Source organism: Hyla sarda, chromosome 4, assembly GCF_029499605.1.
Source record: "Hyla sarda isolate aHylSar1 chromosome 4, aHylSar1.hap1, whole genome shotgun sequence".
NCBI lineage: Eukaryota > Metazoa > Chordata > Amphibia > Anura > Hylidae > Hyla > Hyla sarda.
Window position 1 is genome coordinate 33032397 of NC_079192.1, and position 24493 is coordinate 33056889.

Genomic DNA, 24493 nt, shown 5'->3' on the forward strand with positions numbered 1-24493 from the left:
CGGAAAGCTGAACTAATTTATGCAGAAAAAGTCAGCAACCGCCGAGCCGAGAAGTTCGTGACGAATCGAATTTACTGTAAGTTCGCTCATCACTAATTAGAATCCACTACATTTATGGACCCATAGCTAAAAAATTAATTAAAAAAAAAGAATATTCTTGCTACTATGTGTTATATCAGTCACAGCAGTGTGTACGTACATGCTGATACACACACAGATCGTGTACCCTTTTGGATTGTCTTTCTGCTAATAAGTGGGTGACAACTATCAAATTGCTATTTTCAGATAATTAAATAAACCCGATTCATACGTCTGTCCTCCAAGCACACCCTAGACATATTGCAGCTGGTGCAGGCTCCCTCCCTCTTGCTGCCAACGTGAGCAGGGGCAGACTTCCAGCTATAGGCTTAGGCCAGTGTTTCCCAACCAGGGTGCCTCCAGCTGTTGCAAAACTACAACTCCCAGCATGCCCGGACAGCCTTCGGCTGTCCGGGCATGCTGGGAGTTGTAGTTTTTGCAACAGCTGGAGGCACCCTGGTTGGGAAACACTGGCTTAGGCAGTTGAAGACATGTTGGGAGTTATAGTGTAGTGGAGATAGTGACTACTAGTATGTTGTTCTAAGGTAGTAATTAGAGATGAGCGAACTTACAGTAAATTCGATTCGTCACGAACTTCTCAGCTCGGCAGCTGATGGCTTTTCCTGCAGAAATTAGTTCAGCTTTCCGGTGCTCCCGTGGGCTGGAAAAGGTGGATACAGTCCTAGGAGACTCTTTCCTAGGACTGTATCCACCTTTTCCAGCCCACCGGAGCACCAGAAAGCTGAACTAACTTATGCAGGAAAAGTCATCAACTGCCGAGCCGAGAAGTTCGTGACGAATCGAATTTACTGTAAGTTCGCTCATCTCTACTAGTAATATAGTCAATAAAGTCACATATTGCAGATTTGCTGCAGATATTTTGGCAGGAATTCATCATGAAATTTAACATAATTTGAAACAAAATGTTATGCTCTTGGTACTGGCTCCAATCCTGACACGTGACCCAAATAGCTGAGCGCCAGTGTTCTTCTTTAGGCCGGTGTCACGCACAGCATTTTTATTTTTTTTTTATTTTTTTTTTTTAAACTGTTTTTCTATGTTGTTTTTTTTTGAGTCAAAGTCAGAAATGGATCCATTTCTAAATTTTAACTTGTTTTTTTTTCAATAACACCCAATGCCGCACTGCATTTTTGGTGAACAAACGCTGCTGCCAGACGTTAGACGCAAGTCAGTAGGAATTTATGACATGCTATACCCACTTGTTTTTTTTTCCTTTTTCCCTCATATTTGGCATTTTTCAGGAGTTTTAGGCTGAGTGGCATTTTTCCAAAATCACAGTATATTGACACTGTGGCCTTTTTTTTTTTTTTTTTGGACAAAAAATTCTGCCATTTCTTTCCCATAGAAGTTTATGGGAGCAAAAAAAATACCATAAATACACAAATACACCATGTGACTAAAACCCATTATTAAAAAAAGAAAAAAAGGCACAAAACCGATCACGTTGTTGTTTTTTGGTGCGTGTGTGTGGGAGAGTGGGAGAGGGGGGGGGGGGGGGTTGTTAAAAACCAAATGGAAACCTAGCCTTAGTCCTTTCTTTATAGTTCACAATTCATTTGAATCCAATCCCAGCTTGAGTAAAAATAGAATTAACAAAACACAGCGACAAAAGCTACAGCATTTAAAAAAAAATATATATATATATATATATATGTATGTGTCCACATTGCAGTCAAGTGGTTGGGCATGAGATCATTTGTGACGCTTTGAAAAGAGATGTCTCTGACCAAAGGCCTACTATTACTTTATGTCACTACAATTACAGATTCAATGTTCGTGGTGATGTCTGTATTTATACTGAACAGTAATTTATCAGCAGAATAGTCTAAAATAGTCCTATGTTTCTTGTTCTTTAAGAAACTGTGACAGGGGTTCCATTACTATCTGTTCTGCCCTTCTGTACCAGAAGTTTGTGACCCTCATGTTGCTGTCAGTGATGGTGTGTCTGAAAGCCTTGATAAATACATATCTTACCAACAAAAGCTATCGACAAGACATTGGGGAAGATTTAACACTGAGTTGCTTTGTATGTTATTTTTTAAGGCACTTTTGTTGCAGTTTTTTGGGCAGACTGTCACACTTTGTGCTCCGGCCAGACACGCTGGCCGTGAGCACATTCCCCCCTCTCCCATCCCCAGCCGGCGGGGCTGGGATTCGCATTGCGGGATGCGCCCGCATGCGAATCTCAGCCTGTCACTCACCTCTGTCCTCTGCTGCTTCCTCTATCTCTCAGCTCTAAGATTTAAAGGGCCAGTGCGCCCATAATTATGGTTTACACCTGTTCCACAGTTATAATTTTCTGCACCTCCCACACACCCCTGCCGGATCTTTGTTGCCCTAGTGCCTGAGAGAAAGCGTTATTTAGTCTTGCCTTGCAGTGTTTCTGACCTTTGTTCCGTGACCTGACCATGTGCCACCTGCCTACTGACCTTCTGCTTCGACCCTGACTACGCACCTGTGCTGCCTGCCCTGACTGTCTGCTATCCTGACCACAAGTTGCCGTATGCTTCCCGTGCCTCGAAACTTCTCGGCCGCCTGTGTGGTCGAGTCGTGCCAGGGGTACCGACCTGGGTGCCACCTGCCGCAGCAAGACATCCACCTTGCTGCGGGCTCTGGTGAAAACCAGTGGCACCTTAGATTCCACTCCCTGGCACGGCCCACGTCAGCCACACAGGTCCAGCGTATCTACTACCTCCAGCGTTCCAGTCTACTAACCGTGAGTCTTACACGGAAATGCGCATAATTTATTATAATAATAATGCGCAAGTCTACCAAAACTGACAAAATTACTTCATAAAACTTTTTTAAAAATAGCAAATTGTAAATTAAAGACCACTGCATGAAAAAAAAAAAAAAAAACAGGAATGCAGAAATTTCTGTAATAAATTAACACAGTTTTTGTTATTTGCTGCCATAAAGATAACATATTTAAATACAGAGATTTCCTTAAGAGGTTGCTTTAAAAAATAAAAATAAAAAAAATTATTGGTTGAAACTGGGTGAGTATACTAAAAAAACTAAATATTACTCATTTCCTTTCTGTTCTGACCTGAAAAATATTTTGAGTGATATTTTCCTTTACACCAACTTATATTTCTACAGTACTTACAAAGGAACTGTGAAAAAAATAGATTGTGATTAATCTGTATTATTAGTAACAGGGCCGGTATTTTCTGCACCTCCCACACACCCCTGCCGGATCTTTGTTGCCCTAGTGCCTGAGAGAAAGCGTTATTTATGATGAGGAGAGTGGCTGTCACCATTAAAAAAATGTAATAGATGAAAATAATGGTAATACTGTTACTAAGAATAAGTGTTGATATTATGTCATATCTGGTAGCCCGGGGTATATATTTACACAGTGCTAAAATTCGGCTGCCGAATTTATAGCATCAAATCTTCTATTTTTGACCTTACCATTAGGGCACATTCAAGCATTCGTAGTATGGACATGTGTTTGTGTCCATATCATAGACTCAAGTCGTGACTCGACTACAGGTTTTGGTTAGCATTGTTTTTTTTTTAAAGACTCTTGCATTTTAAAGTTTGTAGGAAATCATTGCATTGTTTTTCTGCAGCAAACACGTGGATCTCCATTGAAAGGAATGATTAGAGATGAGCGAAGTTACAGTGATTTGATTCGTCATAAACTTCTCGGCTCCGCAGTTGATGACTTTATCCTGCATATATTAGTTCAGCTTTCAGATGCTCCGGTGGCTGGAGACTCTCCTAGGTCTGTATCCACCTTTTCCAACCACCGGGGCACCTGAAAGCTGAACTAATTTATGCAGGATAAAGTCATCAACCGCCGAGCCGAGAAGTTCATGACGAATTTTGATCAACAAGTGCGCTGAGAGCCTCAATTTTTTGACCTAGAGTGCTGTTTCAACTTTCTTGTTTGTACATTTTGTATTTGCCACAGCAGCGGGCACCTGTGTATTAGGTTGTTGTGCTGGCTATTTTTCCTTTTGAATTGAATTACTGTAACTTTTCTCATCTCTAGGAATGATAATGTCGCTGAAATTTCACAAACAACAGATTTGTTGCATAAATCTTTGCGACTGTCCCATTCATCTAAATGGGGTGTGAAAAAATCCATATGCCTGCCACCAAAATAGATTCCATTCAAATAAAATGGAAGGATTTTGTAGTCTCTTGAACTTCTGCAACTATTTTGCCACATATGAAGCTACCCTTGTTGTTCATTTTGGGTGGAGTAACCTTTTAAATTGTTTTCTTAAGCGGTTTCGCACAAGCATAATATCCATTTTTTGCATCTATGTTACGACGGCAAGTCTTGGTCCAACCATGGGTCTCATGACTTCGACAGTTATCATTTCTGGTCATCAAAACCGCAGTAAGGCCAGACACAAGCATCTTCCCATATCACTCCCTCCTTAACACAAGCATAATACGGGCTCATTACAATAGCAAGTGCTGGTTTAACTACATGTCTAATGTCCTAAACTGACAGTATCATACATCTTGTCTGTCACTGGAAGGGCCTATATGTAGTCATGGGTTACAGGCTTAGGTATTTAGACAGATTCTTGAGTCCCCAATAAGGATAAAAGTCAATTCATCCTCCGGAGTTTCAGCAATTACACCTCTGTCACAAACACAAATTTTAAGCATTTGATGTGCTTGTGAAAAACACCATGAATTGTGTTACTCTTTTACATCCATGCAAGTATCATGCATTTTCTGTAGTGTTTTTCAAGTCTTGGGAAAAATGCCATACCCAGGATCAGATGACTGGGCCTAAAGTATTGTTCTAATCTCTACCTTGATGGTTCGTTGGGTTTCATACATGGGTGCTTAACATGGCTTAAAAAACATATATGGTATAAACCAACAAACATCCTGTAATGTAACACAGGGGTGTGTAATTATGTAAAAAGAAAAACGTAAAAACCTAATGTTTGAACTATCATCATTTTATAATTTTAACTCTCAATTTTGGTGTTAATTTCCAAAATGTTTTCACAAACAAAAGAAAAAAAACTGTTTTTAATTAACTTAATTAAGTGGAATCGCAACATTGATTTACCATAACTAAAACTGTTGTTTTTACTTTTTCTCTCTACTTGTAGCCATTTTATATTTAGTAATTTATGTACCTAGTTGTATACATTTTATTCTACCATTACATTCTACCTGAGTAAACAAAAAAAAAATCAGTTTGACAACCCCATACTAGATTTTTTAGCATATAAATTATGTGTATCATGGAATAATATGTATGTAAGATAATTAGACATTTATACTATTGGACGTAAGTTGCGCAAAATATCATTGGCTAATGTATAAAACCTTCATACAATTCCTCCAGTGTATGTCTGTCACTTCAGGACAGAAATAGTGTACACTATCAGCCAAACTGTATATATTTTATAGCGTTTCACTAAGAAATGTTTATACTTCACTAGCTGCGTGTAAGGAATGAGTGAAAGTTATATACACACTTTTAAGAGACAGCATTCACCAACATAGTAAATGATATAAGCTGTGTCCTACATATAGACGGTAAATTATACAAAAATAGAAATTACACTCAATCACTCAGGCACATCCATAAATCATAAGCAGCAACTACTTGTTTTACTGTCTCAAAGGCGTCTATAAATTTTAGAAATAAAGAAGCAGTGTGTCATATAAACACACATACATTCGGAGAAATGATGAATGAAATAATTACTGCTCCGTGTTTTGATCTTGGGGCCAGTGCAAAGGGTTAAGCCTGATATGAACGCTGCCTGCGTAATTGTGGTGTTGGTGAGATGTCAGCCCCACGCTAATTACTGCCGCCCGGAGGATAATTACTCTCTCGGCACTTACAGCCACCGCAACAATCTCAGCATTTACTATGTCACCAAACTCACCCTCTGTCATTAACAAGTCACCCCCCCCAAACACAATGCAGAGTCTGCACAGAGAATGATATTTAAACACTGTCCTTTCTACCTCTGTATACCATTGAGGGCAAGGGTATGTAGCCCTGATCCACTTTACATCCCATTGTTGGAACCTTTGTGTATAAACAGCATACATACACAGGATTTTTTGGGTGGCAGTTGAAAATAAAAGAATAATCATGCTGATTATAGCTAAACATTTAAACCATTGGCCATTGTTTTCAAAGGGATAATAATAAATATACTGTACGTGGCACAGATCTCCTTTGATGATAAATGATAATTTTGCTGTCACAGATATTTAAATTGGCATGACTGCCCCCCCCCCATCAGAGATATTGACAAAAGTATTTGTGCATCATCACAGATTAAAGGGGTATTCCAGGCAAAACCGTTTTTTATATATATCAACTGGCTCCGGAAAGTTAAACAGATTTGTAAATTACTTCTATTAAAAAAATCTTAATCCTTCCAATAGTTATTAGCTTCTGAAGTTTTCTGTCTAACTGCTCAATGATGATGTCACATCCCGGGAGCTGTGCATGATGGGAAAATATCCCCATAGGAGCTGGACAGCTCTTGGGACGTGAGTCATCAGAAAGCAGTTAGACAGAAAACAGCAACTCAACAACTTCAGAAGCTAATAACTATTGGAAGGATTAAGATTTTTTAATAGAAGTAATTTACAAATCTGTTTAACTTTCCGGAGCCAGTTGATATATATATATATATATATATATATATAAAGTTTTGGCCTGGAATACCCCTTTAAAGTTCTGAGCAAAATAGTCCTTTTTAAGATTTCCTGTTCAATGGCATACCTGTACTGAAACATTGTAACAAACTGTCAGGAGAGATGAGACATTTGTTGCTAATTGATTTAGCTCACAGAGGATTGTCTGGTCCAGATGTTATTGTAGCAAACAGGTAGAAGTAACAGGTCTTTTTACTTATTATAATGTATTTATATAAAGAAAATGGTGCATTAAATGATATGAAATAAAAAATATTAGACAAACTCAGGATGGTTGTACAAAGCTTAATTCCCTGTTCATTTGACCCACTTGCTTATATAACTATTCGATTATTCTTCCCTTGTTCAGAATAAAAAAAAGTACTGTATTTTTTGCCCTATAGGATGCACCGGCACATAAGACGCACCCTATTTTAAAGGTGCAAAATCTAGAAAAAAAAGATTCTGCACCCAACAGTGATCTTCAACCTGCGGACCTCCAGATGTTGCAAAACTACAACTCCCAGCAGGCCCGGACAGCCAACATGCTGGGAGTTGTAGTTTTGCAACATCTGGAGGTCCGCAGGTTGAAGACCACTGGATAGGAGGTAATACTCACCTGTCCCCGCCGCTCCGGACCCGTCACTGCTGCCCTGGATGTCGTTCCATTGATGTCGCCGCGTCCCCGACGCTCCGGACGTCTTCTTCCCACGGGATCTACGCTCTTCGTCGCTGTCATCACGTCGTTACGCATGCCGCTCCTATTGGATGACGGAACGGCGTGCGCGATGACATGATGACATCGAAGGAGAGCGCCGGCCATGCAGGAGATCCCGGCACGGAGCAGACACCGAGGAGGCAGGTAAGGTCCCTCCTGGTGTCCTGTAAGCTGTTTGGGACGGTGCGATTTCACCGCGGCGGTCCCGAACAGCCCGACTGAACAGCCGGATTAGTGTTATTTTTGCTTCAGACGCGGCGGTCAGCTTTGATCGCCGCGTCTGAAGGGTTAATACAGGGCATCACCGTGATAGGTGATGTCCTGTATTAGCCGCTGGTCCCGGCCGTTGATGGCCGCAGGTATTCGCCGTATAAGACGCACCAACTTCCCCCCCCCCCCCCCCCCAGTTTTGGGGAACAAAAAGTGCGTCTTATACGGCGAAAAATACGGTCGGTTCTGTGTACCGATATAAAATGAGTTATTTCTAAAGTTGGAGAAGAAAAGTGCCAAGTATTGCCATGTCAATGCAGAGTATTGTAACCACTGATGAAAAGGGGAGCTGAAATTTTAGCACACCAAAAGCTGCTGTCCATTAAAGAGTTAAAGTATCAGGCAGAGGAAGATGCAAAGGGAAAGGGAGAGGGTTAGCTTAAACCACCTGCAGAGGAGGAAGGAGGGGGCTACAAAAAGCCTGAGGCCAAGTTGACACAGATTAGTGCAGGAGTGTCAGGGGTCAATGAGACAATGATTACAAGGTCATGACAGCAATAACACAGACACGTGTCACCCAGGCTCACATATATTATATACACAGGCAAGGCCTAGACAGACTGTGAGACCAGCACACCCCCTCATGTATGACAAAAGAGTAAAACCAAAAAGTTATAGATTTATAAAGTAAAAAATATATAAAATGAACATCCTGCTCATTTCTGCCAACAGTTGCGATGCTATCCATATGGCACACAAAATTTTAATTTCAGGCCACTCAGTTATAATGTTACTGTAACACTGTGGTCTTATAAGACTATTTGCTTTGCTTTGGTAAGGGTGCTGTTACATATGTCTGACATTCTGGCTTACTTTCCCTTGGGACGCCAGATAGGCCAGATGGGTAAAGGCATCTTGCAGTGTTCTCGCATCTAGCCTGCAGAAATAGTTGGGCGCCGGACCTTAGACAACTGAAGCCATGAATTGTAGCTGGTGACCCCGCACATAGATGACACCCTAACATTCAGTTCAGCACTTTCTTCAACTCCAATTCACTTCAATTTTTGGGGTCATTGAAATGCCCAACCAGTTGTAAAAACGTTTGTGTTAAATCCTCTTTAAAAAACTCCACACATTTTTAATGCCTCTTGAGTTGTTTGCCATAGTTGATTCTATTGAATGTTGTGGTATCATAGCGGATGTTGGAAACTGACTAGAAAGCTTGATGTCCAATAAAAATATATGTGTTCGCATCAAATATGTTGATAAATGTGGTTGGCCCTTTGTGGTTAGGATTAGCCGGATCTTTTTGACAGATATCATATATTTAAAAAATATATATTCATGTGGGAAACATTCCATAAGTAGGTAAAGGTCTTGTACCTTGCTGTGTGACAGTCAAGACTATGGCAGATTCCTGATCATATGTAACAATGCCAATCATTCACAGCAGTGCGGGAACGTCCGACAACATTTCATTACTGTCCTATGTCTGTAAAAAGCAGGAATGCTCCCAGGGCGGGGGGTAGACAGCCCCCTTTCCAGCCCTTCCCCGGAGGCCAACTGAACACTGTGATCTTGGCACTTCTGCCGTATCCATGATTGTCTCACTTGTGACCAACTTAAGTCTTATAAAAACTGGGACATTGTTAGGGAGATTGTGACTCCTCGGGGACACTTTGTTAAAACGAGGGTTTTTCTTTATATACATAACAATTTGGTAGGTTAAATATATGCATAGACACAAGTTTAAGAACACCGTCTAAGTTTTCTAACTGCAGTTTGAGAGTACTGAGCCAAAAGTGTGTACATGTGTTGTACAGAATTCTAATTAAACATGCCACAGACATTAGGTCACCACAAAACTTCACTTTTAAAGGGGAAACATCACCAAACTCTCACTTTTCTGAGGTTAGGCTATTTTGTCACCAAAATCACTGTATGCAGATAAAAAACTGTTTTTAATATGTAGACCTTTAGTTACCATCTGACCATTACATCCATCTTAAGCAATTAATGCTTTCTATTGGTCAACTTGTTTTATTTTATTAAATAGAATTCCCTAGAAGGGATTTTTCATTTTTCCTATTATTTCTCCAGCGGTTGGGTGGGGTTCCTGCACTGTTTCCAAGTACAAAGCACTTAAACACGCTTTTTCCACACACACCACAAAACCAACTACCTATACAAATAGTGGATATGTCTGTATGTTTTGTTCCAGCTTCCTTTTATGTAAAGTAAATGCAAATGGGAGAAATACTTTCACAGGACTGGTCACCATACAGTCACAGAATACTTGTGCATAAACAGGAGACAGCAGTGTAGTAGAAGATTTAAGTATTGTATTAAAGGGGATTCTGGAAAAATAGAATTTTGTTTAAACTGTAGCTGCTCAAAAGCTCTAGAGGGTTGTCAGATACGTTATTATTGAAGTCCACGGTTTCATGAACTTCTGTGGCTGTGGATTACTTGCTGGCAGCTTTTTTTTTTTAATCAGACCTTTTTATTATTTTGAATAGTTATTGTGTAATTTTATGTCTGATACTCGTCTTTGTTTGTACCCCATAATTGTAAGCGCTGCGGAATCTGTAGGCGCTATATCAATAAATAAAATAAATTAGAGTTTAACATTTTTATATAGAAAAGACACAAAACCTTTCCCAACCCTGACTCACCCCACCTCCCCAGCAATTCCATCCACCCCCTCTCCCAACAAAACAGTCCCAAGTCCACCAAAAGTCCAAGTTCATGTGCAACGTCCTGCAAAATGAGCATTTGCTTTAGTAACCTGCTGGAAGCTTAGTAGTCTAGTAACTTTCGAAACCAGCTCACTGCTATCTCCTACTGTTTGTGTTGAGAAGTCAAAAAAACAAAAGGGTTGGATAGCTTATTACCAGCTCACCCCTTTGACCTGCCACTTTGACCGTTCATCTTGTCACTATTGCTCTGGCTGTGTCACAATGCTAGAGAAGATGATGCCTATATATAGTATGTGAGCCAATAGGCATTCATATGCATGTCCGCTCACTACTTTCTAAAACTCCTCCTCTGTGTCCAGAGGCCAGTTTGTACGTGGCTATGCTGTAAGCATTTCTGCTTCTTGTAGGTATGCATATCATTTTTGTGCTGGTGACAATACAGTACAGGAACAGGGACTCATATACAGTGGTCCCTCAACATATGATATTAATTGGTTCCAGGAGAACCATCATATGTTGAAACCATCATATGTCGAGTACATATGTCTATGTAAAAATGGTAATTGGTTCTGGAGCCTCGGAACCATTGTATGTTGAATACATATCTCTATGGGAAACTGCTAATTGGTTATGGGATGACCATTGTATGTGGAGTGTATGGGGAGTGTTTAACAAACCAGGGTGCCTCCAGCTGTTGCACAACTACAACTCCCAGCATGGATGTACAGCCATTGACTGTCTGGGCATGCTGGGAGTTATAGTTTTGCAACAGCTGGAGGCACACTGATAGGGAAACATTGATGTATGGGGTGTATAGTGTGTATATGTATTGTATGTGATGTGTGACATCGCATACAGTACTGTACAGTTCTTTAAATACCTTCAGGGGGGACAGAATGTCCTCCATTACGATCCTGCTGACTACAGCTCTATAGGAAAGGAAGGGGAGGGCAGCCAGCAGCTCATTGGATGCCTGCAGCAAGATGCTACAGGCTATTGGCTATGGCTGCTCTGGGGGGCGGGGCTTACATGGAGCTCACAGTGGAAGCCTGCGTGAGTAAGCAGGACAGCATGTGAGTAACAGGAGGCAGAACGGGGCACACGGGGCACATTAAACAACTATCTGTCAGTTGCTGAAGTTGTCAGCGCTGTCAGATAGCTGTTTGTATGATGGCCCGACACACAGCAGCATCATATGTCGAGGCTGCCTTCAACATACGATGGGCTCTGAGAGGCCATCATATGTTGAAATGATCATATGTCGAGGCCATCATAAGTCGAGGGGTCACTGTACAGGAATAGATGCTTTCCATGGCACCCTTTACCATTGCTGTAGAGCTCCATGTAAAGTTGGTGCAGGGCTGCTGTATTTGACTTCTGCTCTGTATTTATGCCTGCTGATCTTCTGGCAGTTACTGGAACACTATTTTGTGTATATCCTGTCTTACTTTGATGTTTTTTAATGTAGACCTTATTTCAGTTACTTTAGGTTGTTTCTTTCACTCTTAAAATACAAAACTGCTAATTGTATTGCCTTTGTTGACCTTGGTAACAGACAACAGTTTATCTACAAGAGGCAGTCTGATGATGGAACCAACTGTCTTAGAAATGACCATATATTTGTAAATAAAGTTTATTTACTATATGTGGGATTTCATGCTTCTCTTCTGCTTCTGATGCAAACTGTCTTCTCTATTTTCTTCGCTTTCTAACTCCCTGTCCTCTCAGGACACTCTAGCTGGGATTTCAGCCATCTCTGTCTCCCTCCCAAAACCCCTTGACTATAACCCCTCCCACATAGTAGGAGGGAGAGAGAATTGACTGAAGTCCTTTCTAGAGTGTACACAGGATTAGGAATTTTATTACAGTATATGCACCAGACAAAAACAGAGCACATATTTTGGATCAAAAGCAATAGGAAAGCATGGAAACCACAGAAAAGTAATAAAATAACTTTATTTACTATGTTAATTTATTAGACAGTTGAAAATAAGTATCATCGTAGGACAACTCCTTTAATCACTGTCATGTGACTTAACTGTAGTAACTATGAGGGAGATTTATCAAACTGTGAGAGGGAAAAAATTGAGAGATTTTCCCACAGCAACCAATCACAGCGCAGCTAATGAGCTTTAGTAATGTGAAAAATCTGGGCCTATGTAATTGTCATCTAAGCCCCTACAATGCTTGGTTGACATAAGTCACGAAAATAAGTGTAAAAAGCTCAAAACATTTTACCAGATGACTCTTAATATCACTTGTAGTGGAAGCAAAACAGTAAATAATTAGCAATTTATATTTTATAAATATCAAATGAAATAATATGGCAAGAAAATGATGTTAATGTGACAATGCTGAAAGCCACCGTAAGACCATGTTCACATGATGGAATTTGTGCACTGTGCACACGGCAGAAATCCTGATTCCGGAGTCCGCAGAAAGAATAGACATGTGTATTCTTTCTGCGGAGTCTATGAAACAGCGCATTTCCGAGCGGGTCTAACACTGGTATTTCTGCTGTTGGGGGAATGTCCACACGAAAAAATTTCCGGGCGGACATTCCACTACAGATGTTCCACTATTCTTTGCTTCAGTGTGGGGCAGAGACTTCAGAAGAAAGTAGTGATATCAGATGGTCATCAATACCTTAAAGGGGTACTCCGCCCCTAGACATCGTATCCCCTATCCAAAGGATAGGGGATAAGTTGTCAGATCGCCGTGGTCCCGCTGCTGGGGAGCCCCGGGATGGCTGCTGCGGCACCGCGCTATCATTACTGCGCAGAGCGAGTTCGCTCTGTGCGTAATGACGGGCGATACAGGGGACGAAGCAGCGGGACGTCATGGCTTCGCCCCTCGTGACATCACGGCCCATCCCCTTAATGCAAGTCTATGGCAGGGGGAGTGATGTACCACGCTCCCTCCCATAGACTTGCATTGAGGGGGGCGGGCCGTGATGTCACGAGGGGCGGAGCCGTGACGTAACAATGCTCCGGCCCCTGTATTGCCCGTCATTACGTGCAGAGCGAACTCGCTCTGTGCAGTAATGATAGCGCGGTGCTGCAGCGGATAGGGGATAAGATGTCTAGGGGCGGAGTACCCCTTTAAAAAGAGGATATGCTGACAATTCTCATATTTACAATTCCAAAAATATCTCTTATTTAGTGAACGCATTTTGACTTTGGACTAGAGTCTTTTTTAAGTACTAACAGCAAATCTATCATATTTGGGTGACTCATCTTAATCAATGTAAAAATAATTTTGGCATTGATCATGATTAATTAACTAAATCTGATGTGTTTAAAATCCATGACATCAGATAAAATCTACTGTTATGAACTTCAGCCATTAACATAGGAATGTCAGACATATATCAGTGTTATAGGTAATACAGTAATTTCCATCCAAATAAAATGCAAATATATTAATTGAATTATTGGACAAATTAATCCAAAAACATGCTAACCTTAACCTGTTTTACTTCCAGTTCTTTTGGCCAACGTTTACAACAACATTTCATGATTTAAATTCACTACATAATTCTCTTAGGTTACAGAGATATAGGGACTCTAAAAATTGAAATAAGTCCACATTAAATAATAGCTAAGTAATACAGCATATACACAAAATAGTGTTCAAAGTCTCCTACCTCTGAGCACTCCACCTGCACCTTTTGAGACAAACTGGTATCAGCAGAGATGGCCTGCTCAGCCAATTACCAGCGGAGGCAGTGCACCTCTGTGGTCGGTGATTGGCTGAATGACCTGTCACTGTGGATAGGTTATACGCTTTATTAGCTGGATAACCTATTTAAGCCTTAATGACTTACTTCTGCAGTACGTCTGCAGTTAGGTGCACAGTCAAGTAGCTTTTTCGTGGCAAAGGAAAAAAAATTATTGTAATTCTGTCCCCGCTGCTTCAGACAACATATTTCATAACTTTGAGCCAAAGGTTGTCATCTCTCCTTACAGCCCTCTGCAGCTGCCTTTGGAGCCTTTAGGAATTATTCATTTAACTGAATAAAAATACAAGGATAAGATATAAATGTAAAAGAGAACTCCGATTTCGACAGTCACGACTTGTTAGAAGGGTCCATCTAAAATAAGCTGATCCCAAAAATGTCTGCTGTTTGGGCCCTTCATGATGAGCTGCATTCTGTGGGGAAACCTAGAAACAAGTGTTCGGTTTCCCTGCAGCTCCACCACAGGAGGAATGAAGCATTACATAATGTCCATTCAAATCAATAAGTTGTCTGTATAATGCAAGATGTAACCTCACGGATGAGCATAAGTCTATCAAACAATCACTGAACAATTATATTTTGACAAACCTGATCAGTAATGGTGTCAGGCCCATATAAAACATGTATATTGAATTGCCTGGACACGCTACATTTGGAAGAGATTCTACATTCGGGTGCCAATACTAAATTAGCATAAATTGATTTAAGATATGGAAATTTAGGAGTGACTATATATAGCCCCAATGTCATCCCCATGTCAGATTCACACAAATCCAGGAAGCTAAGTTAGGCCATGTTCACATGGCAGAAAATATGTGGAATGTCCACCCAGAAAACACAGGCGGACATTCCGCACATTGACTTGTTTCAGCCGTGATAGGACCGTTTGGAAATGTGCTGTCTCCATAGATGGCAATGCATTTCCAGCAGAAACATTGAACAGATTTCCGCCATGTGCACTGTGCAGGAATATTTCCACGGAATTCCGCTAGGAGATTCCAGCACGTGAACATAGCCTTATGGGAAGCAGTTTGTGAACTTCAAACTTGATTTTACTGCCCTTTGTCTGCCTGCGACATGAAGGAAATGTGGCAGTCACCAATCATTTTCTTTTTTTTGACAAAAATGATGGTTTTCCTGGAATCTTAAAGAGTACCTGTCAAACTTTTAATATAGTGTTCCTTTTGTAATAAACAGACACTTTCCTATTCACTTGCTTTTAAAATTATCAACATAAATATTTTAAAAATGTAATATAAAAACGGCCACTAGGTGGCTCTGTTCTGTTCCCTGCCACAATTAATACAGTGAGTTTGGTCTCCTCTGGGCCTGGCAGGAGTCCAAACTAAGAAAGTGCTTCTGGCTGCACTTAGCATGATTCATAGCTGCACAGAAAGTGAAAGCTCCACAGATTCTTACAGAAAGCTGCACATACTGAAACCTGCAGGAAAGCCTCACTGATAGCAATACAGACTGAAACATGAGCACGAGGTCTTCTATTCATCACAGCTCTGCAACCATGTGAGGGCAGAAGTGGTCCCACAGCAGGATTCAGTGATGTCATGCCTGCTGGGAAATGCCCACTTTCTCCTGCTGGGAAATTGCACTATGAGAGCAAGAAGAAAGGTAAAATACGCAGCTTCTTAAAGCTCAAAAAAAATTAAGGGCTGGAGGGGTGTTAGGAGTAGTAAGGGAACATAGCCGGAATTAATTAAGAAAAGTTTATTTGGTGACAGGTACTTTTTAAGTATTTGATGTTGCAGAACCACGGTTTGTATACTATAGGTCACTGTTTCCCAGCAAGTGTGCCTCCAGCTGTTTCAAAAACTACAATTCCATGCATGGCAAGATAGCCTTTGGATGTCCTGGCAAACTGGGAGGTGTATTTTTGTAACAGGGGAATCCCATTTTTTATTTTTTTTGGCCTATTTTCTGTTTGTTTCACAAAGTGACCCTAGCTAGACAACTGTCAGCTTTAAAAACGCCTATGGATATTATGTGGGAGGGGGATATTGGAGTTGACTATAGTCACACCTACATTTTTTTATTCAGGCTGTGTTTACACATTAGGGTCATCATGCTGAGAGATATAACCACAAGGTGTGAACACAGCCTTAAGAAAGCTTCATAAAATTAACTTCTATATATTCGGTAATTTTATTTATACACATAGCTAGTTGTGGAACTGTTTATTCCTAATGTAATATGGGTTAATATTTAGGTGAAGCACATGATGAATGGACTATACAAGTAAGGATAATAATGCATACGTGCAGAATAAAGGGAGTATGTGAAGAGCAAGGAATAGATAATGACTATAAAATCTATCAAAAGATCAGGCTAAAAAGGCAAGTTGGGAAATACAGCTACCTAACACAACAGCTGTTGGATACACGGCAGTAAAAGGGACTGAAAGCTTAGAGGCAAGAAACTTAAGTAAAAGAAAGTGTGAAAAGAATGGTACAGGAAGGGTTAATTTGTGAATAAACACAAGTACAGGCGCACAATGCTCCACTGTGTAAGAGCAGCTCTGCCCTCTTCTGTATACCTCTGTACACCTCCGAATACCTCCCCTCTGCCAGAGCAAACACACACAGGGTAAACTAACCAGAGGACAAAGCAGAGACAAATGTCACTTACAGGTGCAGGCTACTGTCCTCAACTGAACCTCTGACTTGCTGGAACTTGGTATCCAGCTTAGTATAACCAGTGTGGCATCTTATAAATCTCGAACAACTTATTAACCCTATACTATCAATAACCCATATTCTGATCCCGATATTACCACTCTAGCAGTTTAGTTTAGTTACTGTATTCCTAGGCCTCTTAAAACCTCTGTAACATTACATAATTAACATCATATTAGAATAACCTGTCTCCTGATCCTCTTATTACCCTATAACATCTTATTACAGTAACCCGGCTCCTGATCCTCTTATTACCTCTATAACATCTTATTACAGTAACCCGGCTCCTGATCCTCTTATTACCCTATAACATCTTATTACAGGAACCCGGCTCCTGATCCTCTTATTACCCTATAACATCTTATTACAGGAACCCGGCTCCTGATCCTCTTATTACCCTATAACATCTTATTACAGTAACCCGGCTCCTGATCCTCTTATTACCCTATAACATCTTATTACAGTAACCCGGCTCCTGATCCTCTTATTACCCTATAACATCTTATTACAGTAACCCGGCTCCTGATCCTCTTATCACCCTATAACATCTTATTACAGTAACCCGGCTCCTGAGCCTCTTATTACCCTATAACATCTTATTACAGTAACCCGGCTCCTGATCCTCTTATTACCCTATTGTAACATCTTATTACAGTAACTCGGCTCCTGATCCTCTTATTACCCTATAACATCTTATTACAGTAACCCGGCTCCTGATCCTCTTATTACCCTATAACATCTTATTACAGTAACCTGGCTCCTGATCCTCTTATTACCCTATAACATCTTATTACAGTAACCCGGCTCCTGATCCTCTTATTACCCTATAACATCTTATTACAGTAACCCGGCTCCTGATCCTCTTATTACCCTATAACATATTATTACAGTAACCCGGCTCCTGATCCTCTTATTACCCTATAACATCTTATTACAGTAACCCGGCTCCTGATCCTCTTATTACCCTATAACATATTATTACAGTAACCCGGCTCCTGATCCTCTTATTACCCTATAACATCTTATTACAGTAACCCGGCTCCTGATCCTCTTATTACCCTATAACATCTTATTACAGTAACCCGGCTCCTGATCCTCTTATTACCCTATAACATCTTATTACAGTAACCCGGCTCCTGATCCTCTTATTACCCTATAACATATTATTACAGTAACCCGGCTCCTGATCCTCTTATTACCCTATAACATCTTATTACAGTAACCTGGCTCCTGATCCTCTTATTACCCTATAACATCTTATTACAGTAACCCGGCTCCTGATCCTCTTATTACCCTATAACATCTTATTACAGTAACCCGGCTCCTGATCCTCTTATTACCCCTATAACATCTTATTACAGTAACCCGGCTCCTGATCCTCTTATAAGCCTGTAACACCTTAATAGAGTAAAAGGATACCTTTGAAAATAATTTCTATCACTCTTGCTTTTTTACTTATGATTAAATATAAAAAAAAAAAAAACATTTCCTTCATAGGTCTTTATTAAAAATGTTGCTTGCTTTTGTTTCCTCTGCAATATGCTATGTGAGCTAAAATTTTTATTTACAACTGTACACAGACAGACAACTTTCTCCAGTTTTTGAGTTTTGTGAAACATGGTCTATGTGGGTTTTCTATCCTCTAAATAAAATTTCATAGGGGCAGAGAAAAAGAAATGTATACTCTCCCGTTCCCTGTCTAGTGCCACCACCACTCTGGAGTCTCTGGCAGAAGAGCAGTGATTACCTGTACACTCGGCACGGGACACTGGTGGCATTTTAGCATGTGACTTCTAATACTAGTGATTGGCAGCAGGGTCCTAGCAAGTGAACGAGGATGTCATTGAAGCACTCTAAATTTTTTGCCCTCCAATTCCCTGCTCTTGGGAAATTTTGTGTAAAGCCTGAAAACTTCTTTAACATTACTTATTACACTTTTGTAGTATTAGTACGAGCCATATAGGGAAGTGATAGGGCAGGAGATTATGTGCATTTCTAAACGTAGGATAATGCTTACTATTTGGCAGCTACTTACTATTAATAGCAGTTAAATATTTTTTTTTGCCCGTCATTCATAATTAAAGCCCTGTAACAAACACCAGTACAGTAAATCAATTAGTGCTCATTTACTTTGATTTTCACACTCCAATTATCATAAGTGGTTGGTATGAATGATCTTCTGTGTGATTGTTTGAACCACTTTACATTTTGTTTCAGCCGCACATCCCCTATTTAATTGTGATGATGTGCTGTGAGATATGATTATTTTTATGCCTGCATTAAACATGTGATCAGTGCGAGCATTTTGTTAACTGATCACTAGCCACGTTGGGCAGTGGGCAATGATTGGGAATAATATCGATAGTTCATGTAATCATAGCTTTGTGTAAAAGGCCCTGATGGCACAGACATGGGTGTAAGTTTATTTAAAAAAATCTAACAGTATGTCTGAAATTACATGATTACATTTCTAAAAGGAAATATTTGATAAACAAACTTAAAGTTTACAGTATGTAACTACAACTTTTAGAAACCTCTGTGCATCTCATTTAAATATCAACTGATTTTTTTTTGTCTAATTGGTATAGTAATATTAAATATTACCATAACTTAGCTAGAAAGTCGTATTTAAAATAGTCTGGCTTTTGTGGTGGGTGGAGATAACAGCTGTTAATAGACCTTGGGAATTGAGTAGATGAAATAAACTATGTAATGGAATTTACAGTATATTGAATGGGACACATTGGAGACAAGACATTCTATATAGAGCTCTGTGTCTTTTGACTGACACTTTCAGGGCCGCTCCTTTGCACTGTCCTCTCCACCCCCCACCCCCAACTCGCCCCCACCTCAGGAAGGAAGGATTGCCAGAGTCCCCATACTCTGTCCCCAACGTCTGTTTGATCACAGATGTCTCCGTGAGAGGAAATTCAGCTGCTCCCCTGTTTATTTGGCAAGAGAAAAGTTGGAACAGACAACATAAAAATAAGAGGGAGGAGAAGAGTCACTCCTTTATTGCCAGGGGTTCCCAGCAAAACCAAAGGGACACAACGACATGACAGAAAGAGACTAAGTGTAAATGAAATTTAACTATAACATCGAGAGTCTGTCCCTCCTACCACATGGCAAGAGAGCCATTTGTAAGGATAGGACTTTCATTGTTGGGAAAAAAAAGCTACGGGACTCCATGTTTACATGAACAAAATGTGTAGTCTCAGGAGACAACCTCACATGTCCTTGTAGATGTCGTAAGCAGTGTCCTAGAATCAGATCTCAGTGCCAGCTAATACTGGATTTAACAGCGTTTATAAGTATTCCAAATCTTAAAAATGTAACCTAACCAAAGTCAAACCCATGAGCAAAAGGGATATTTAAGGTTACACTATTGACCTTTTAACGCCTAAGATCTGTGTGTTTGGCTGGAATTTTGGACAAAGAAGTTGTTATGTCTCGCGCTCCGGTCGGGCTTTCCGGCCGGGAGCGCTCTCTTCTGTCTTCCCCTGTCCTTAGTATTGCCGCTGTTCGCATGGCGGGACGCGCCCGCATGCGAACTCCGGACTGCTGCTCAGAGCCCCGCTCTGTCCTCCTCCAGCTCGTTCCTGTCGGCGCATGTGTCCTCGCCTCCTAGGGCGCATGCCGACTCTATTAAATTTAAAGGGCCAGTGCACCAATAATTGGTGCTTTGCAGAATCTGTCCCTATTTAGCTCCGGCACTTCCTGCGGCTCGCTGCCGGATCTTTGTGCCCTCCTGCATCGTATACTGACCTTGCTCTTGTGCCGCCTGCCTTCTGACCACCTTCATTCGTGACCTGACCTTTCTGCATTACCGCCTGTCCTGACCTCCTGCCAGTCCTTACTACATCTGAGTGTCATCCTACCTGTGCCACGTCATATATCGGCTTCCTGTGGGGACGAGTCGTATCAGGGGTAGCGAGCTGGGTGCCACCTGCCACAGCAAGTCCATCCCGCTTTGCGGCGGGCTCTGGTAAAAACCAGCGGCACCTTAGACTCCGCTCCTTGGTACAGCCGAAGCCATCTTCCTCAACAGGTCAGTGGATCCACCTTTCACAGCTGTTACAGAAATGGTGACTCAAGACAACAAGCAGAATGTCTTGCTTTGAGTCAAAATAATTTTCACCAACATTTTATATATATTTGCAAATTGGGATTTTTTTTTTTTTTTTACAAAAGAGCCTTGCTAATCAATATGTGAGGTGCAGAGTAAGTATAAGTTATACACTCCAGCAGATAGATCAGACGAGATCCAAACATATAGTCCAACTATTCCCATTTTCAGCTGTAATGATAGGAAAATGAGATCGCTAAGTGGCAAGTTAAGTTATGAAGGTTTAACTATGGAAATCAGTTTGTAAACAATATGGTATAGAATATGTTCATAGATTCTCTCTACTCTGTGATGTGTTTTTATATTGCTTAGCAAATGGAAAATGGAAATTAAATCAGAAATAAGGAACATTTCTGCAAAGTTAGTAATATATTTTATTAGTACTTTTATGTACTTATACCTGAACTGGTAACAACTTTGAACTTATTAACCAATTAATGCATGAGTTTCAAAGGTTAGTCCTTGATTTTATCTGAGAGAACGTTACATGCAATTATCCTTCTTCATACAGGTAAATAAACAAAGAGAAGTGTAGATTTTTAGTTTATGTTTTATTTCTGTAAATAATATTATTTTAACTTGTATTTACCAGATTACTATTTTAGAATATTTCTATGCTATGTTGGATTCCCTACATTAATGGGTTAGCAGTGCATGTAATAAGCAGTGAAATCTTTCTGAATAAGATTGCTGACCTATCATGTTCAGCTGCTCATGTTTATGTCAGAAAATAATTTCCTATTTAGAGATAACAAATGTAGTTGACAGAATACAGATGGTATTAATGTGACAACTTCCCATATACAAACAGCTGGACTACCTAGACTTTTATGTGGTTTACACTCTCTCTTATCCCATAAAGATAGACCCAGGTGTGAGCTTTCTAAGATAGCATCTGCCCCAACCACCACATTGCAACACAAATCAGAACGAGATATGTGACATACAGTATGTCCTTCCCACCACAGGGCAAAGGAAACAGGGGCAGATGACATGATGTCTGCCTCTCCCACAACAGAATGAAGCTAAGTGACAAAGAGTCTAGGCCCACCACGGGGTGACACAGACAAGAGGGAGGAGCTATGTGACAATTGAGTCTAGTCCTATTACCGGTGACACAGACAGGAAAGAGGAACTATGTATCATAGAGTTTGCCACTCACACCACATAGTGACACATACAGGAGGGAGGAGCTATGTGAAATAATGCTTTTTCTTTACACTATAGGCTGGCACAGAAAGGAGGAGCTATGTGCTCTAGAGTCTGCTCCTCCCCCCACAGGGTGACACAGATTAAGTGACATGGTGTCTGCCATATGTGCCACATGGTTACAATCATGAGCGTGCTCTCTTTACCATGGTGTTAAACCATCTTGTTCTTGGGTGACCAGAGGGCAATATATAATATCACATCTGCTTTACAAAACACAGGAAAACATAGTATCAATTAACAGTAAAAGAAGAAAATGTATACAAGCAAAACTGTTCAGGCAGTAAATAACTTGAAAGAGCTGTTTGTAATTTAGGCCTTTGTGAGGTTAATATGCCTTAGATAAATGAGTGCACCCACCATTATTATGTGTTGTTAGCTCTGTGCCCAAAAATGTGCTATGATATAAATATCCTTACCATTTAATTTCATGTCACAAGTGCATACATAACTATACTGTAACCAAAGTTATTTTCTTAAGAAACCACTAACCTACCAGTATATTTCAGGGAATGCCTAGAGGATATCTTTAAACAAAATAGAATGTTGATACAAATAACTAAATACAAAAGGATAACGAAATGTTGATCTGTTTCTAATATTTGTGTGTGTATATATATATATATATATATATATATGTGTATGTATATGTTTTTTTTATATAGAAATAGCAGTGTTGCAGGAGGATCCTGTGTAAAGAATACTGATGATATAATTGATGTTGATGAGGACATAAATGTTCTACTCTGTCCTGTACATGGTGGCAGATGCTGTAAATCAGCACACCCGCAGAGAGATGTGAATGGTGTGAAACATGTGGTAGGTCATAGGTTAGGCCCTCCTCTGCATGGGCTCAGACCTTCCTGACATTTCTAACCAGCAAATGTCGTTTTGATTTCACCTCAGAAATTGTGCATCTACTTTCTAAAAGTGAAAGACACCTTAGACTCCAAAAGGTGTAGATAATTATGTAAATCTCCCCATCACTCTTCTGGTCTCCATATATCTAAATTTAGCGATAATCTAAAAATTTTCAAAAACACAGCCTGAAATTAGGCTAGTTTGTTTTGTGTTCATTTGTCACACAAGATGGCAGCACCTGTGGAACTTTTTATTTTTGTAAACAAAATTTGTGGGGAAACTATTGAACTAAAATATTGAATTGCAGAAAATGTTTTCTTCTTATATTAACACACATCCTCGGTATATTTTAGACCATATATTTTATATAAAATGCTTTGAAAAATAAAGCATGTAGTGTGCTTGGGCATGCAAATTGTGAGATTTTTTTAGCTCACTCTTGTCAAGTCCTTTCTAATGACCAGACTGATGGCCTTTGAAAGGAATGCTTAACTTATGATCACTAATACAAAAACAAGCAATTTTCTATAACTTTCAATGTTTCATTATATAGTTATATTTTTATTTTATCTCCTCTGTACTTAACAGTTGCTATTTAATTCAATACATGCCCAATACGTTCATCCCATTTCATACTGTACCCATTTTGTATACAAAGGAATGTTTAGAGTACTTTAGTATGTTCATAAGCCAGCTTGATTTAACAGCAACCAGTGGCAAGTCATGATGTGTAAAATTATCAGATAGAAGGAAACACCCAAACTACCGTTAACCTGATGTAACTTAAGCAAAGAAGTTTGAATAAAATATGTTTTCTCAGTACAATAAAGATAAGAATTATAATACACTCACTCTCAATGAGTAGGAAAAAGTTTAAGTTTATGGAAAAGTTAAAGGTAAGGAAGCAAATTTTGTAAAGTGCTTATAATAAAAAATTATGGGGTGAAGTCAGGTAAAATGATATGATTCTCATGTAGAAAGTACACGTTTACAACATTTTTGCATTTATCTAAATTTATATCAAGTTAAAAATAAGCCTTTTAGTGACTTTAAAAGTTATAAATGAGAAACCATTAAGTAAAAAGAAAATTCACATATACCAGTGCTCCGTAGTATATAATAGAGACCCCAATAAGTAATTGATAATAAATATATTATGTGTGTACTACTGTAATATTGTTATTGGTAGCACATACCGTTGTTGTCTGTGTACATGTACCATTTTGTTTGTGCAGATTTAAAATAAAAATTTTTATTTTGTGTAATTATATATAAAAAACACCAGAAGAGTACCTCATTTAAGAGTATTTGCAATGATAAAAAATAGGTGTGCCTGCAAATTGAATATATATATATATATATTTATATATATGTATACTCTTTTGTAAACCACACCTGTTTATCCTCATGTACATTTGTAACTTGCGATTTCATGCTATATTTGTAGAAATACGGCTTTGAGTATCTTTTGTTATTCTGTTATGTTCATTAGTAAAA

At 39.7% G+C, this 24493-nt stretch overlaps 1 protein-coding gene and 1 long non-coding RNA gene across 8 annotated transcripts in view; one reads left to right on the forward strand and one right to left on the reverse strand.

Moving 5' to 3' along the window:
- Positions 1-24493, forward strand: part of LOC130367742 (uncharacterized) — a 429675-nt gene that overhangs the window by 99872 nt on the left and 305310 nt on the right. The gene's annotated exons all lie outside the window — the stretch shown is intronic.
- The window catches only part of NFIX (nuclear factor I X), a 199006-nt gene that overhangs the window by 60565 nt on the left and 113948 nt on the right, over positions 1-24493 (reverse strand). The gene's annotated exons all lie outside the window — the stretch shown is intronic.